The sequence below is a fragment of the Chlamydotis macqueenii genome, chromosome 9 (genome assembly GCF_036417535.1).
Source record: "Chlamydotis macqueenii isolate bChlMac1 chromosome 9, bChlMac1.mat, whole genome shotgun sequence".
NCBI lineage: Eukaryota > Metazoa > Chordata > Aves > Otidiformes > Otididae > Chlamydotis > Chlamydotis macqueenii.
Window position 1 is genome coordinate 46,681 of NC_141564.1, and position 13,655 is coordinate 60,335.

General features: G+C 45.6%; 1 protein-coding gene across 4 annotated transcripts in view; it reads left to right on the forward strand.

Moving 5' to 3' along the window:
* The first annotated feature begins 2,224 nt into the window (after window positions 1–2,224).
* TFDP2 (transcription factor Dp-2) overlaps window positions 2,225–13,655 on the forward strand; it is a 64,348-nt gene continuing 52,917 nt past the window's right edge. For 3 of the 4 annotated variants that reach the window (XM_086754186.1, XM_086754187.1, XM_086754189.1), the window contains exons 1-10: window positions 2,225–2,330; window positions 4,189–4,246; window positions 4,334–4,386; window positions 4,482–4,544; window positions 4,634–4,689; window positions 4,775–4,815; window positions 4,899–4,953; window positions 5,077–5,188; window positions 9,820–9,994; window positions 10,390–12,342. The gene's annotated coding sequence lies outside the window, so the exon portion shown is untranslated. Of the gene's footprint in view, window positions 2,331–4,188; window positions 4,247–4,333; window positions 4,387–4,481; window positions 4,545–4,633; window positions 4,690–4,774; window positions 4,816–4,898; window positions 4,954–5,076; window positions 5,189–5,340; window positions 9,995–10,389; window positions 12,343–13,655 lie in introns of those variants that run through there. The other variant, XM_086754185.1, reaches the window with a different exon arrangement.

A 13,655-nucleotide genomic window follows, 5' to 3' on the forward strand; every position in this document is an offset into this window, starting at 1 on the left:
CAGAGCCCCAGCCAACCTGAATGTTTCTAGGGATGGGGCATCCACCGCCTCTAGGCACTCATCTTCCAGGGCCCTGAGGACCTGAGACCCGGGCCCTCAGGGCCCTGGTGCCCCTCTTGTGTTTTCCAGGCCCTCCCTGTCCCTCCCCTGGTCACCTGTCTTTTCCGTGCTGCTATGATTTTTTTTTCCTTCTCTCCTGTAGCTCCTTTCTCCATCTTGCTCTGAGTGGCTCCCTGTCCCCATCTTTTAGGTCCCCCCTCTCTCTGCCTTGTAGCGTGTGGCTGTTTTTTCCTTCATTTCTCTCTGTCACTGTTTTTGCTTTCCTCCTTCTTTGTCCTCTAGCCCAATGGTATTTTTGCTGTCTCTGGCACTCTGTCCAGCTCCCTGTCACTGTTGTTCATGGTCTTCCTTCTTGGCTCTGTAGCATGTCATGAGTCTATTTCTTTCTCCATCTCTCTTTATTCTGCTGCCCATCCCTCTTTTAGAATTCCTCCCTCTTTGTCCAGTTGATCTTTGCTTTTTTTTTTTCCTTTCTCCATGTCACTCTGTCTTGCTCCCTGTTCCTGGTTTTCTAAGTCTTCCCTCTGTGCTCTCTAGCCTGTCATGGTGTGTCTGGCTCCCTGTTCCTCTTTCTCAGTCCTCCCTCTCCGCTGTGTTGCCCCTTGCTTCTTTCCCTTCTCCCTGCCTGTCTGTCTCACTTTCCCCATTTTTAAACTCTCCTTCTCTGACCAGTATTCTGCCACTGTTTGTTTTCTTTCTCCATCTCTCTCTGTCCATCTCCCTGTCTAATTTTTAATTCCTCCCTCTCGCCCTGGAGGCCTGTCAGGACTTTTCCCCTTCTGAGTCTCTTTGTCTAGCTCTGTCCCTGTTTTTTAATTCTCTCTCTGCCCTGCTACCTATTACCATTTTTATTCACCATATATTCTGATGGCTCACCCTTCCCCTTTCCCAGGGGATTGCGGGAAGGGTGGTGGGCAGGGCCCGGTGTGTAAAAGCCACAGGCTCTCCTCAGGGAGCTTATTCTGCATGTGGGTGTCTCTAGGATCAGTGGTTTGCTGTTCTTTCAGTTGGTTGCAGCTTTTGAGCTCACTGAGCTCTTCGAGCAGGTGTATTTTGGCATTTGGAGAAGAAGAGATGTGTATTTCTGGTAGGAGTTTCACAACCAGTTGAGGTTCATCAGCATATATAGTGAAAAGTGCCCTGGTATACAGCTTTTTTTTCTTCAAGTCAATGCTTTCTCTGGGATGTTCAAGGGTAGCAATTCTTAATTCTAGGTGTGTTGTATTTTCTGGGAACTTCTGGCTTTGTTGATGGGAGTTTAGTCTGTTTCACTAATTTTGCTGTAGTCTGTGTGAGCTGCTCCTTTCATCTCTTAGTAGGACTGATAGTGAGATTATCTAGCAGGCGTTGAGGCAAGCGTCTTGGATGCATCTGTATATAGAATTTTAGTCCTTCTCGAAAAAGCATCAAGGATATAAGGCCTAATGTCTTTCAGGATACGGGACAGCTCATTGCCTTTCCCAATCACCTACAGAGTAGTGTGTTGTTCCTGTGACCTTTGCAGCTTGTGGTAGGCCTGTTGTATTTCATAAGCGTTGTCACTTTTCTTATTTTGTGGGCCTGTAGTGGAGCCTGGAGTCTGTGGGAAAAGAGAAGATAAAAGGTGCTTGCACAGAGCAAGGCACAGCTTTAAAGAGCAGCTCCTGAGGAGCAGCTGACACGGGGGATTTGGGGGCACAAATACAGAGTGGGAGCTGTCAGGAAGGACTGGGGTTCATTGCATCACAGTTCAGGAGCGGAGAGGGTGTTTCTAAAGTTTTAGGATGGGGGCATGGTTGAGAAAGGGAGGCAACTGTTCATCAGTTTCTCAGATGAGTTTTGCTGTTGAATTTTGGTGTTGACAAGGTTTGTTCTGTTTTAATTCCTCCACAGGTAACGGGGAGGTATGTCAAAGCCATTAGAGATGCAACGTAAACTGTCCAGGCCTCTGCATAGCAACACACGGAGCTGAATGTCAGATGAATCTCATCTCAAGAAGCATTAGCTACATTAAGATACATATATACGCATATGATATACGCCATCTGGAACGCTGAGGTCTCCGCTCCTCCCTGTCTTTTACTTAATGCATTCCTTGACTTAACTTTTGCGACTGTCCCTTTGCCATTGACCCAAATGTGATGGTCATTGCTAGAGGCATTGACTAAGCACGTATTTCTGGTGCAGGCCTGTGTTGCTGTCTCTGTTGGAGTGTCTTATGGAAGAGGATGTATATTTTTTGTGCTTTTAACAATCTCCATCTGAGGGTCTCTTGTTTATTGTGGGCCTGGGTAAGTAAGCTTTTTTGGTCAATTTCTTTCTTGTGTTTTTCTTTGTGTGTCCCATGAGGTTTGCTCTAGTATGTGTCATGGCTGTTAGAGTCTCTTCTTCTTGTTTACATAACATTTTTTAATGCTGGGTTCTGTAGTCATAAGGTATCCGTTTTAAATCTTTGAGTCATTCTGTCATGCCATCATGGTTTTTCCATTGACAGACTGTTGCTGTAATTCCCTAAGGCGCTTTGTAGGTTATCAGGGTTAAGGGTCTCAAGCTATTCAAATGGCAGACCTCTCATTCTGGTGGCTTCATTCATCAAGCAGTCTCGGTTCCTGTGTGGTATGACGTCCTGTCTTTTTGAGCTTCGTGAGTTTTCAGTATGTTCTGCTATTTGGTTAGAATTTTTGTTGCAGGTATTTTTGTTTATTCCTACAAGCAAAGCTGGGTTGTCTTTTGACATTCAGGTCTCCGTGGTGCTCCTCCATCGCTCTTTTGCCAGGTATTCTTATGGTTGTGAGAGCTCAAAAGGAGCTCCTCCTTTTGAGGAACATGTTGTTAAGAGATACGTGACTGACATGGTGCTTACAGCTGGCACTTGTGGGTTTCTTTCAGATGAAGAAGAACCTGGCAACTGTAGGAATATCCTGGTTAGCCAAACGTGGATGGATTCATACCATAGGCCCTTTGAAAGCTAAGTTGAGGAATTAGTGTTTAGGAGAGGGCTTGGGGGGAAGAGGATATTGTTGGGAATTGCAAAGAGAGGTTTTGAAGTTAGTGTTGGGTAGGGGGTGGTCTAGGAACAGTCCCCTTTGGGCAGGTAAAGGGTACCCTTCAGCACGATGCTAGGCTGTGCTGGGCAGGGCAGTTCCAGCCTGTGTCTGTTTGCATGGTTTGAGTAATCTGGTTTTTTAGTTCTAGGCGCTCCTTGGCTCTCAATGTCCTTGTTGCTCTTTGTGCCTGAGGAGTGCGGCATGTGCCTCGGGTGCCATCCCTAGGGTCTCGAATGCCAGTTTTCATTGGCGTGGTCCCGACTGGGCCCTTCTTTAATGCCATTACAAGCTTTAGGCATGGATTGTTCTTGTGTCTTGGAAGTTTAGAGACAGACCCCTCATCTGGCATTGTTCCCAGCTGCATCAGCAGCTCTGCTCTCTAGCTGTCCATTTTCACGGACTGAGATTTCTTCCCTGCATCTTTACGTTCTTAGGTCTTGAAGCCAGGCTTGTTGCCCATAAGTATTATCACTTTTTACAGTGACTTCTTGTCCCATGTCACAATGTTCTACTCTTTCTCTGGCGCTGCCAGAGAACCTCCTCTCATTGCTATCACGGTCCTGCAGGTCGTCTTCCGCAATGCCCTTTTCCATCTGGGCATCATCTTTCGGGCCAAGAGTTTTCTTTGATCTTTGAGGCCTGTTGCTTGCAGCGTTCTGTGTTGTGTGGTCTCTGTGTGTGTGTGGCTTGGAGGTGCCCTGCCCGGAGGTGTAGAGTCAGGGTTAGGTGCAATAGTGATAAGAGTCTGCAATTTATATGGTGAGATGCCTAGACTATGGAGGCAAAGATTGTATGGTCATCTCGGATCAAGAGGCTTTCGGCAGCAGGTGAGGAGAGTAATTTTTGCAGTATGTTGTGGGCGCTGAGGGGATGACTGGAGCTGTCTGGGAGAGGCAGATAGTGTGCCAGTTGAGAAAATGGAATCTCGAAGGTGTTCAAGCATGTATGTGTAGAGCTTAATGTGTGATTTTTGTATTTTCTCTAATGGCAGGCTGTAGTTGGACTCCGGTTGGTACTCCTAAATTTAAAATAAGACCTCTCTGGAATTGTTAAGCTATTGCTCTGCATGCAGTTGACTTGATTGATGATAATGTTTGTACAGATGCAGAGGGCCGAGCTGTGCACCAAAGGGCACTGGAGGAGAGGCGAGTGGTAAGAAGGTGGGTTGGTGTGTGGTATTAGAGGGGATGATTGATGGGTGGCTGTAAGAGTAAACTAAGGTATTGCTTTTTCTTTTTAATTTGAAGGTCTGTATTGATCAGTGCTGTAAGAGCCAGACACCGGAACAGACTCAGGCAAGGTGAGCGGTGATTGGCGGGCGGAAGTAGCGGTTATTTTTCAGATGTTGTCTGGCTGGCAAAGTTTTAAGCAAGCCGTGTTGTTTGGGGTTTGCAGGTGGAGCACCAGCCTCAATGCGGCAGTGGGAACTGAGGATTCCTAGGTGGATGAGCCGTCAAGGTAAAGGAGCAGGCAATGGATGCTGGTACGGGCAGGCTGAGGTTTTGGGCAGTATCTCAGCAAGTGCCTTTTTGCTTGGATTTTCGTAGGTGCTCTATGCAGGCTGGGAGGGATGCCGCTGGACACTGATGAGGAGTCTGAGAAGGTGAGGCGGTTGTGGGCCAGGTTGGTGTTTAAGAGCAAAGTGTTACATGGCAACTCAGTGTAGTGAGGTTTTTTTTGTTTTGCAGGTTCTTTGTGGACTGCCTATGGAGCTGTGTGAGCATTTGAGGTGAGGTGGGTGGCGGCGAGAAGGAACGTGGGGCTGCTCCTTTCTTGACACTGCAGTGGTAATTTTGTCTTTTGCATTCTTAGGCACCACAGGCAAAGACAGCTGCAGCATCTGAATCCGGAATTGCTCATGGAGCAGGTGAGCAGAATGCAGTGGTTTGCCTGAGGTGGGGCGTGTTGCCGGAAATGTCTGTGTTGATGCAGATGATGCTGAGTAATGGCACTGTTGGGTGAAGATCAGCGTTGGCTTTCTTTTTTGCAGACAATGAAGAGGGACCTGGCGACTGCAGGAATAATCCAGTGGTGTGACTGTGTTTTTCTTGTTGAGGATTGAATCAGGCTCCCAGCTCTCTGAAAGTGAAGTTGAGGCAGGGGTGGTGGCGAGGGGTTGGGGGAGGGAGGGGATGAGGTTAGCAATTACAGGAAGGGGTTTTAGAGAATCAAGTAGGGTAGAGGGTGTTTGAGGGACAGTCTCCATTGGGCAGGTGAAAGGGGGTGGGTTACTGTTCAGCAAGGTGCTGGCGTGTGCCGGGCAGGGCAGTTCCAGCCAGTGTCTGTTATTGTTTTGTTTGTGTGGTCTGTCTTCTGTGTCTTAGACCTTCCTCGGGTCTCCATGTCCTCCTTTTTGTCAAGGAGCACAGCAGGTGCTACAGGCACCATGCCTAGGTCTTGAATGCTGGTACTCATGGGCATGGTCCCAGTTAGGCCCCTCTTGTCCTGTGTTACAAGCATAATATATGGATTGTTCTTGCATCTCAGAAATTTAAGGATGGCCTTCTTTTCTGGCATCGTTCTTGGCTGCGTGAGCAGCTCTGCTCTCCAGCTGTCCACTTGCATGGACTGGGATTTCTTCCCTGCCTCCTGATGTTCTCTAGGTCATGAAGCCAGGCTTCTTGCATATACATCTCAGTTTTGAGAGGACGGTCTTGTCCTAGACCATGGTGTTCTACTCTTTCTCTGGCGCTGCCAGAGAGCCCCTTCTCCTTTCCATCATGTTCCCTGACAACGTTTTCTGACTGTCGTTCTTGCAGAGAGTTTTGTCTTACCTTTGAGGTGCGTTTGTAGTGTTCTGTGTACTGTTGGTCTGTGCACATGTGTGTGTTTGGCTTGGAGCTGCCCTGCCTGGGGGTGTAGAGTCAGGGTTAGGTGGAATAGCAATAAGAGTCTGCAGTAATTATGCTGATATACATAGGCTGTTGAGGCAAAGGTGGTGCAGTCACCTGGAACAAGTGGCCATCAGGAGATTGTGTGTGTGCAGCCATTTCACTGGTGCCTGAAGGGGATGCAAGGAGCGCTGTGGGCGGGGCTTTTCAGGGGCAGTGATCCAGATTATATTTCAGAGGTGTTAAGGCTCATTTGTGGGGCTAAGAAGTTGGGTTTTTTGACTTTTTGATTTTTTTTTTTAATGACAGCTGTAGTTGGGGTCTAGTTGTTACAGCTACATTGCAACTAGACCTCTGATTTGTTAGTGATCGCTCTGTGTCTAGGTAACTGGTTTGATAATGTCTTCTCAGTTGCTGCGGAAGGAGCCGTGCACCACAGAGTAACAAAGGAAGCAAGGGAAGCATCGTAAGAATGTCCCCTACAGTGGGAGGGTAGCACATGCTTGAATTCACTGAACTAGGGTGCAGCTCTGTTGAAAGGGACATGGTTTGAATATTATGTTCAGTTTTGGTTCCTGCTATACCTAAAAGAGATATGGACAGGTTGGACAAGGTCCAGAGAAGGGCCAGGAAGACGGCTAAAGGTCTTGTAGGCCTGCTATATGAGAACGGGCTGAGAGAAGTGGATTTGTTAAGCCTTGACAAAGAAGGCGTAGGGGAGGCCTTATCCCCATGTTCCAGTATTTAAAAGGTGGTACGAGCAAGTGTGATATGAGAAGTGAGGTGGTTGTTGACCAGATCACCCTTTAATAGCGCAGTGTTACATGGAATACCATTTAAGAATTATCTTTTTGGTTTTGTGGGAGCTGTGCTGGCTGCCTTTGGAATCAGATGACCATTTGAGGTGAGCCCGCTAGCAGGAGAGAGGAGCATGGGGCCAGTGGTTTCCCACAAGCGCAACAGAAACTTTGCCTCTCGGTGTCTCAGGTGCCACAAGTGATGGCTGCAGCATATGACTGTCAGGCTGGTGCACAGCAGTTGAGCGGAGCATTCTGGCACTTTAGAGGAGAAGGGTGGTGCAGAAGAAATTGTCTGTAACTCGTGTGATGCTGAATACTAGTGCTCTCTAGGAGTTTGGTTTTTTGCAGAAAGTTAAAAGGAACTGAGTGAATGCAGGAATATCCTGGGTAGTGTGTGGGGTTTTTTGAGGATGGAATTGGATTTCTGGCTGTCAGAAAGATAACTGTAGGGAGCAGAGCTGGGGAGGGTACAAGGCTGGGAATTGCGGGGAGGGCTTATCGAGTAGGGGAGATGGCTGTCTGGGAACCATTTCCTTTGGGCAGGTCAAGGGAGCGGTTAGTGTTCAGCATGATGGTAGCGTATCCTGGGCAGGGCAGGTCTGTCCTGTGTTGTGTACTTTACATAGATTCTCTGTGTCCTATACTGTAGCTTTCTCAGGTCTCGATAGGTCTGTGAGAGATCAGGAGGCACCTCGCTAGCCCTGCTGAGGGCTTTAAATGCATAGTCATCTGTTTAGTGCTGGTCGAGCCCTTTCTGTGTTGGCATTGTACCTTAAATGATGGACGTGTTCGACACGATGGTTGTTTCTAAGGGGTCATCTCTTGCGGTGGCAAGTGTGGCGGTGCCTGCAGTTGTGCTTGCGAGAGTTCTGTTTCCACAGTTGTCTTTAAGAGTTTCATTCTTGTGTCCCTAACGGTATGAGGTCTTAAAGCCTGGCTTTTCACGTGCTTGTTGTTGCAGTGTTGATGATAGCTTTCTGTTATGGCCTGCAGCAGTTGCTTGGTTTTCCTGGGGATGCTGTAGAGCATTTGGTAGTTGTATTGCAGTACTGATTTTTCTGGTGGAGGCTACTGAAGTTTTATGGGAACATGGTGTTACGTTGGTCTGCACAGATTCTTTAGGCAAGGACTGTATAGTCCATCTCTGGGCATGTAGCTGTAGAGGGCTACCACAGTTAGAATCATGTGTTTTGAAGATGCTGGATGTTGAACTCTTGCCTTTTTTGGAGCAGCGGTTTTCACAGTAGTCAAGTGGGTTGAATCTTGAGCTTGAATTAGCTTGTATATGTGGGGCTCACTGTGTGGGGTTTGTCACTCTGCTGTAGCTAGAAGGCATATGTGAAAGTAAGACAGAAATTTGGTGTGGTTATGCTAACGGTCACCATCTCGGTGAGTCGCTTTAGCGTGAGCCATTCGGGAGGAGGTCACCCAGGCCATAACTTTGGGTCGCTGGTTGGTGTTGGCATGCAAGGCAGTGTCCCCTTTGTTTGGTTTTGTAGGTGCATCAGGATGATTTGGGATTTTTCAAGGGAGTGTTACCAGAGCATACTGGTGGAAGACAAAATGGAGCAGGGACGGGCAGATGTAGTGAAGTGTCTTCCTCGGTTTGCTATTAAGGATGATGAAACTTTGGAATGGCATGGGGTGGCAATGTTGTTTTGAGGTGCATGGCAAGGCAGTTCCAGTGATGGCTCTGGAACTGGGGTGATATTCTGCTGTGGGAAGGGGGAGGTGAAAGAACTGTGTTTTGAGGCAAGGGTGGAGTGAGTGGTTGTTCTCAATGTGCCTGAAGTTGGAAGTGTGAAGTTTGTTAATGTATGTTGCATTTCATGTTAAGAGTAATGTTTTACATAGTGACAGAAGAAGAAAACCCCAGCTTCGGTATATTTTTTTTTTCCCCAGCTGGGTTTTTTTCCCTTGGTCTCTGCTGCTCTGTGAAGTGATGGTCATTGCCAATGTTTGGGCACAGGTCAGGCTTGGGCTGGGGTTTTTTCAGAGAGGCTGGGTTTTTGTTTTGTGGCCTCTGGGAATATGGTTCCCAGGGAGCAGTGCAGAGGCAGGGCTGTGATCTGTGGTGGCAGGCTGGATGAGTTGAGTGTGAGGGGTGGTGTGCGTGGTAGGTGAAGGTGTGGCAAGTTTGGAACGTATCTAACAAATCAGAGTGTTGGGTTTTCATGTTGGTTTTTTTTCAGGTTGTGTGTGGGTCTGACTGTGTCTTCCTTTACAGGCTTTTAGAGAAAAAAAAAAATCATAAAAAAAAAAAACACCCCAGCTGGGAGATTTTTTTTTTCTCCCCTAGCTGGGCTTTTTTCCCCTGGGTCCTGGCTGCTCTGCGAGGCGATGGTCATCACCAATGTGTGGGCACAGGTCAGGCTTGGTTGGGGTTTTTGCAGGGAGGGTCATTTTTGAGGCCTCTGTGGATTCCATTCCCAGGGAGTGCTGCAGGCACAGGGCGATGATGTGTTGTGGCAGGCTGGAGGCAGATCAGCTGAGTGTGAGGGGTGGTTTTTTGTGGTAGCTGAATTGGTGGTGTGTTTTGAGCATATGTAACCTTGTTTGAGTGTGTGGTGAGTTTTTAGTGTTTCTTTTTGGGTTGGATGTGGAGCTGAGTGTTTGTTTTCCCTTTTCAGGCTTTTAAGAAAAAAAATAAAAATAATAATTTAATTAAAAACCCCAGATAGGAGATTTTTTTTTTTCCTTCCCCAAGCTGGGTTTTTTTCCCTGATCCCAGCCACTCCGTAAGGCAATGTTCATCGCCAGTGTTTGGTTGGAGCTTGGGCTTGGGCTAAGGTTTTTGCAGGAAGGGTCATTTTTGAGACCCCCTGGGAACGCTGTTCCTGGGGAGTGCTGTCCGTGAATGTGGCGTTTGACTGTCAGTGCAGGGAGGTTTGTGCTGTGAGTGGTCAGGGCAAAGATGACTGAGGATTTTGCTGTGGAAGGGTGTGGGGAATTTGGAGTAGATGGCCAGTGCTGAAGAGGACTAGCTTGTGAACCAGCTGGGCTTAACTTTGATTATTGGTAAGATTGTTACATCAGAACGTATAAAGCCCCTCAAAACAACTTACAATATCTGTTTTATTTTTTTGTGCGCAGGCACAGGAGACAACTAGTCATTGAGTGAAGCTCGCTTGCTTTCTACCTGGGAATGTAACATGCAGAGATGATGCCTCCTTGCAGAGGAAAATGGGTACGTGTAAAGCAATGGACCGAGTATGGAACAGGAGAGTGCAGTGTGGATGAGAATCATGGGCACGAAATCATTGTGGTGGCTTGCAAGGTAAGGATGAATTTTTAGGGGTCCTATGTAGTTAATGAAATAATGAGTAAAAAGTGATTATTTTTAACGTAGTAGCAGAAAAATATTTGTCTACTAAGTAGAGAGTTGGTACATGGTAGAAATGAGTGGTAAACCACAGCTTTGGAAAATGTGCTTGGAGTCAGCAATGGAGTAAATTATTTTTGTTTACAACTGCTACTCCTGATGCATTCTAATATGAATTGCAGTAATAACTAAATTGCTGAGGAAAGTACAGAGTGAAGCCCATGTCTTTTTTTTAATCCCTATGGGGGTAAAAAATAGCTGTTTTGGGGAAGGGAAAGAAAATGTTGGAGACATGGAGAGCTCTTGCTTTGGGAGTGCTGCAGCCATTAAATCTGTAAATGGTACTTCAGATTGGACCGAGGCACGGGAAGGAGGGCTGTCCACGCCGCAAGGTGAATGGCGCCAGTGACAGGTCATAAGAAAGCGCCAGTATACGTAACCTCTAAGTTGACTTAAAGGGGTCTTGTAAAGGTTTGATATGTTCATATTTCTGAGTAGCTTAAAAGAAACTGAGGATACTACTGTAGCATAAATGATGCTCTAAGAGAGATGTTAGCAAGATTGTAGTGGGCAGGAAATATCCTTACTCTACATTGCTCTCTATTAGGATGCTAATCACCCTCTTATTATGCAACATATTTGATTATTTATACTCATTCATCAATTAATGATGCAAATTATAAGCTAAAAAAATATACAACAGAGAAAGGGTTAAAAAAAATGCAGCAGTTCAAAAAAAAAAAAACCAGCATGGCAGAAGGACTTTGATACCATAGCTGTTACCGTATTCATGCTACATGGTCAATTCTGGATCATAGACGTTAAAGCAGGAAGTATGTCTCTATGATCCTGCACTAGAGCTAGGCCGGAAGTAACCCTAAATTCATGGGAAATGGCCTTTACAGCACTGGGAAAAGCCCAGATTATGCCGTATGAAAACCTGAAGTCAACCTACAGAAACCGGAAGTACCCTCAAAATACACTAAAATCCACTTTTAACCCCTTTTTACTACTGCAAATCACATTTCACCATTACAGCCGTAGTACTAAACGGTTAGAGGTTAGGGTTACAGTTAGAGTTTTGGATCAGCTTTAGGGTCACGGTTAATCTTAGACCATTGGAAAAAAGGCCTCAAAAGAGCGAACGTTGGACCGTTGTTCCCTCAAAAACTGCTAGAACGGAAAGCTCTTGCTGCTCCTCACTGGCCCTTGCCAGCACACCTACAGGCCCACGAACACTGGGGCTCTGCACTTTCCGGGATAACCATCGCTGCAACGTTTACCGTCACCTTGGCCTGTCCGCCAATATCAAGAAAAGGCCTCAAAACAGCAAATGTCATATGACTGCTCTCAGACGAGAAGGGCCGGCGCTGAAAGTTCTTGCTGCTCCTCACCGGCCCTTGCCAGCACATCAACAGGCCCACAAACACTGGGGCTCTGTGCTTTCCTGGGCAACTTAAGAGATGCACCTTGTTTAGACTGTGAAGTTTTTACTTAATATTCAGTATTTATGCTCTGCATCAGTCACGTGAGTATTTGAAAATTCACTTTAGAGTTGTGTTAATGATCTCCAGATCTCCTGCTTTCACAGGTACACCTACTGCTGTTGCTGGATCATTTCATGCCAGTTTGGCAGTTTTATAATTTGTAAGGACTTACCGTCATTACATAAACCAGTGTATGCTTTGGGACTACATGGCATGAAAAATCCCTTTAATGTTGGAGGGATCTCACTACTATTGGATTAATTATTGCACGTCAAGAGAAAGGGCAGATAAAATAATCTGCAGATAGTTGAAAATACTAAGCAGACATCGTATGAGTTCTCTTACATAAGTAAAGATGTATATGTTTAAGTATAATTAAGTCTGCTATGTTTAAAATCTCACTATAATGAACTTTGCCAAGATTTTTAAGTATGATTTTCTTTTAAGCACTGTTTTTTTTTCTCTCCTATAATAGGTAATTTTATGTAAAATGAACTAGCTCTCATCTGTTTTTGACAACAGCATTTATAGTTGCTTTCCTCTCAGAAGAAATTTAAAACAGGAAAATACTGAGTTGCTGTTTCAGCCTGCTGCCTTCTTGTTGGTATAATCTCTGTAGCAAGATGCTTCAACTAGTCCCGCTGTTTCCAGGATCAGGGCACTGCACACAGGCTCAACAGTTGAACAGTAGCCTTGTGGAAAAAAGTAACCGTTTCTTGCCGGGCAGTGGGCCATAGAACAGAGAAGATTTTGTGCTCTTCCTGGTCTAAGCTAAAAAGTACAGACAAAGTCGTGATCCCCTCTTCAAACAAACAGGTATATCAGTACTGCCGTTGGGTTTGGGGACATGGTAGTGCTCTGACCCAGAAGTTGGATGGCCTTTTAGTTTAAGGTTTTACAGGGAGTGGGGGCAAGCTGAGAAGGAGAAAAGAGGTGGGAGGGGTGTTTTGGGTTAGTGTTTGTCTAGGTTATCACAACAAGGGTTGTGAGCTGGCAAGCAAGCAACGGAACTAGCAAACGCTGAGAAGTCATGTGTTGTGAAAGGGGAAGGTGGGGGGTTCTGACCAGCCAGAGGAATTAAGATGTTCTGAGGCTGGGAGACCACTGACCATTTCCAGAGAGAGACCCCAGAACTTCCCGCAGTGCAGGTTTTACTGTAAGTGGCTGCTGAACCCATGCCTTAGCGTGTCTAGAAAACCCAATTCCAAGATGTTTTTCAGTGCAGCCCTGATTCTGGGATAAAGTTTGGGATTTGTGTAAGTTCTGAAAGACTATGTATTGGTCTAGAATGTTACAGCAGTAGCTTACTTACCCTCAAGCAAACTGATCTTTGTTTCAGCCGCTTCAAACTCGAGTATATAGGCACCTCATTCTGCAGTTTGCTGTTGAAAGTAAGTGCAAATCACAGCAGTGACCCTTCTTTTTCTCTCCTTCGTGGTTAAAATGCCTGTTTTTCATGTTACTAATCAGCTATAGTATCTGACTTCAGTTTATCGGTGTTTTTTGGAGAAAAGCAAATAAATCAACAAACTAACAAAGATATTTGAAGAATAAGTGTCTTTATTGAGGCTGGGTTTGAGTTACAGTATTTGTTTAGGTCAGCTAACTTACTGAATAGTGCAGTAAACCAGCCAACCTCGTTTGCTTCTACTTTGCTTCCTTTTCTAAGACAGCACATGCCTTCTGCACATGTCAGGGCACACTTCTGTTGCCTTTATGTTAGTAGCTGCTGTGATTGTACCTGTTAGATGGGTCTCCAGTAGTTTGCATTTTTTAAAATGTTTTCATGAAGGTATCTTGCATAACACTGCAAGTCTTGTTGCATGTGATTAATGTGTTTTATAGAGGATGGATTTTCAGTTGTGAACTATCCCGCTGAATTAAACATAGAGTACTTGCTCGCTAATGTTTTCCTCAGTGCTTCATTTAAGAACTGTTTTACAGGCTGAACACCTGGGTTTTTTTTTTATTTATTCCCTTTTTAGTAAAGGGAATAGGATCAAAAATGTCTTTCTAGAGTATTTAATGTTCTCTGTAAAGCAAGAAAAACACAATTTAACACGTCTAGTCTCCTATGTGTATGGTCTAGAGGTTTGTAAAACATATAAATAGTGTTTATGCATCCACAT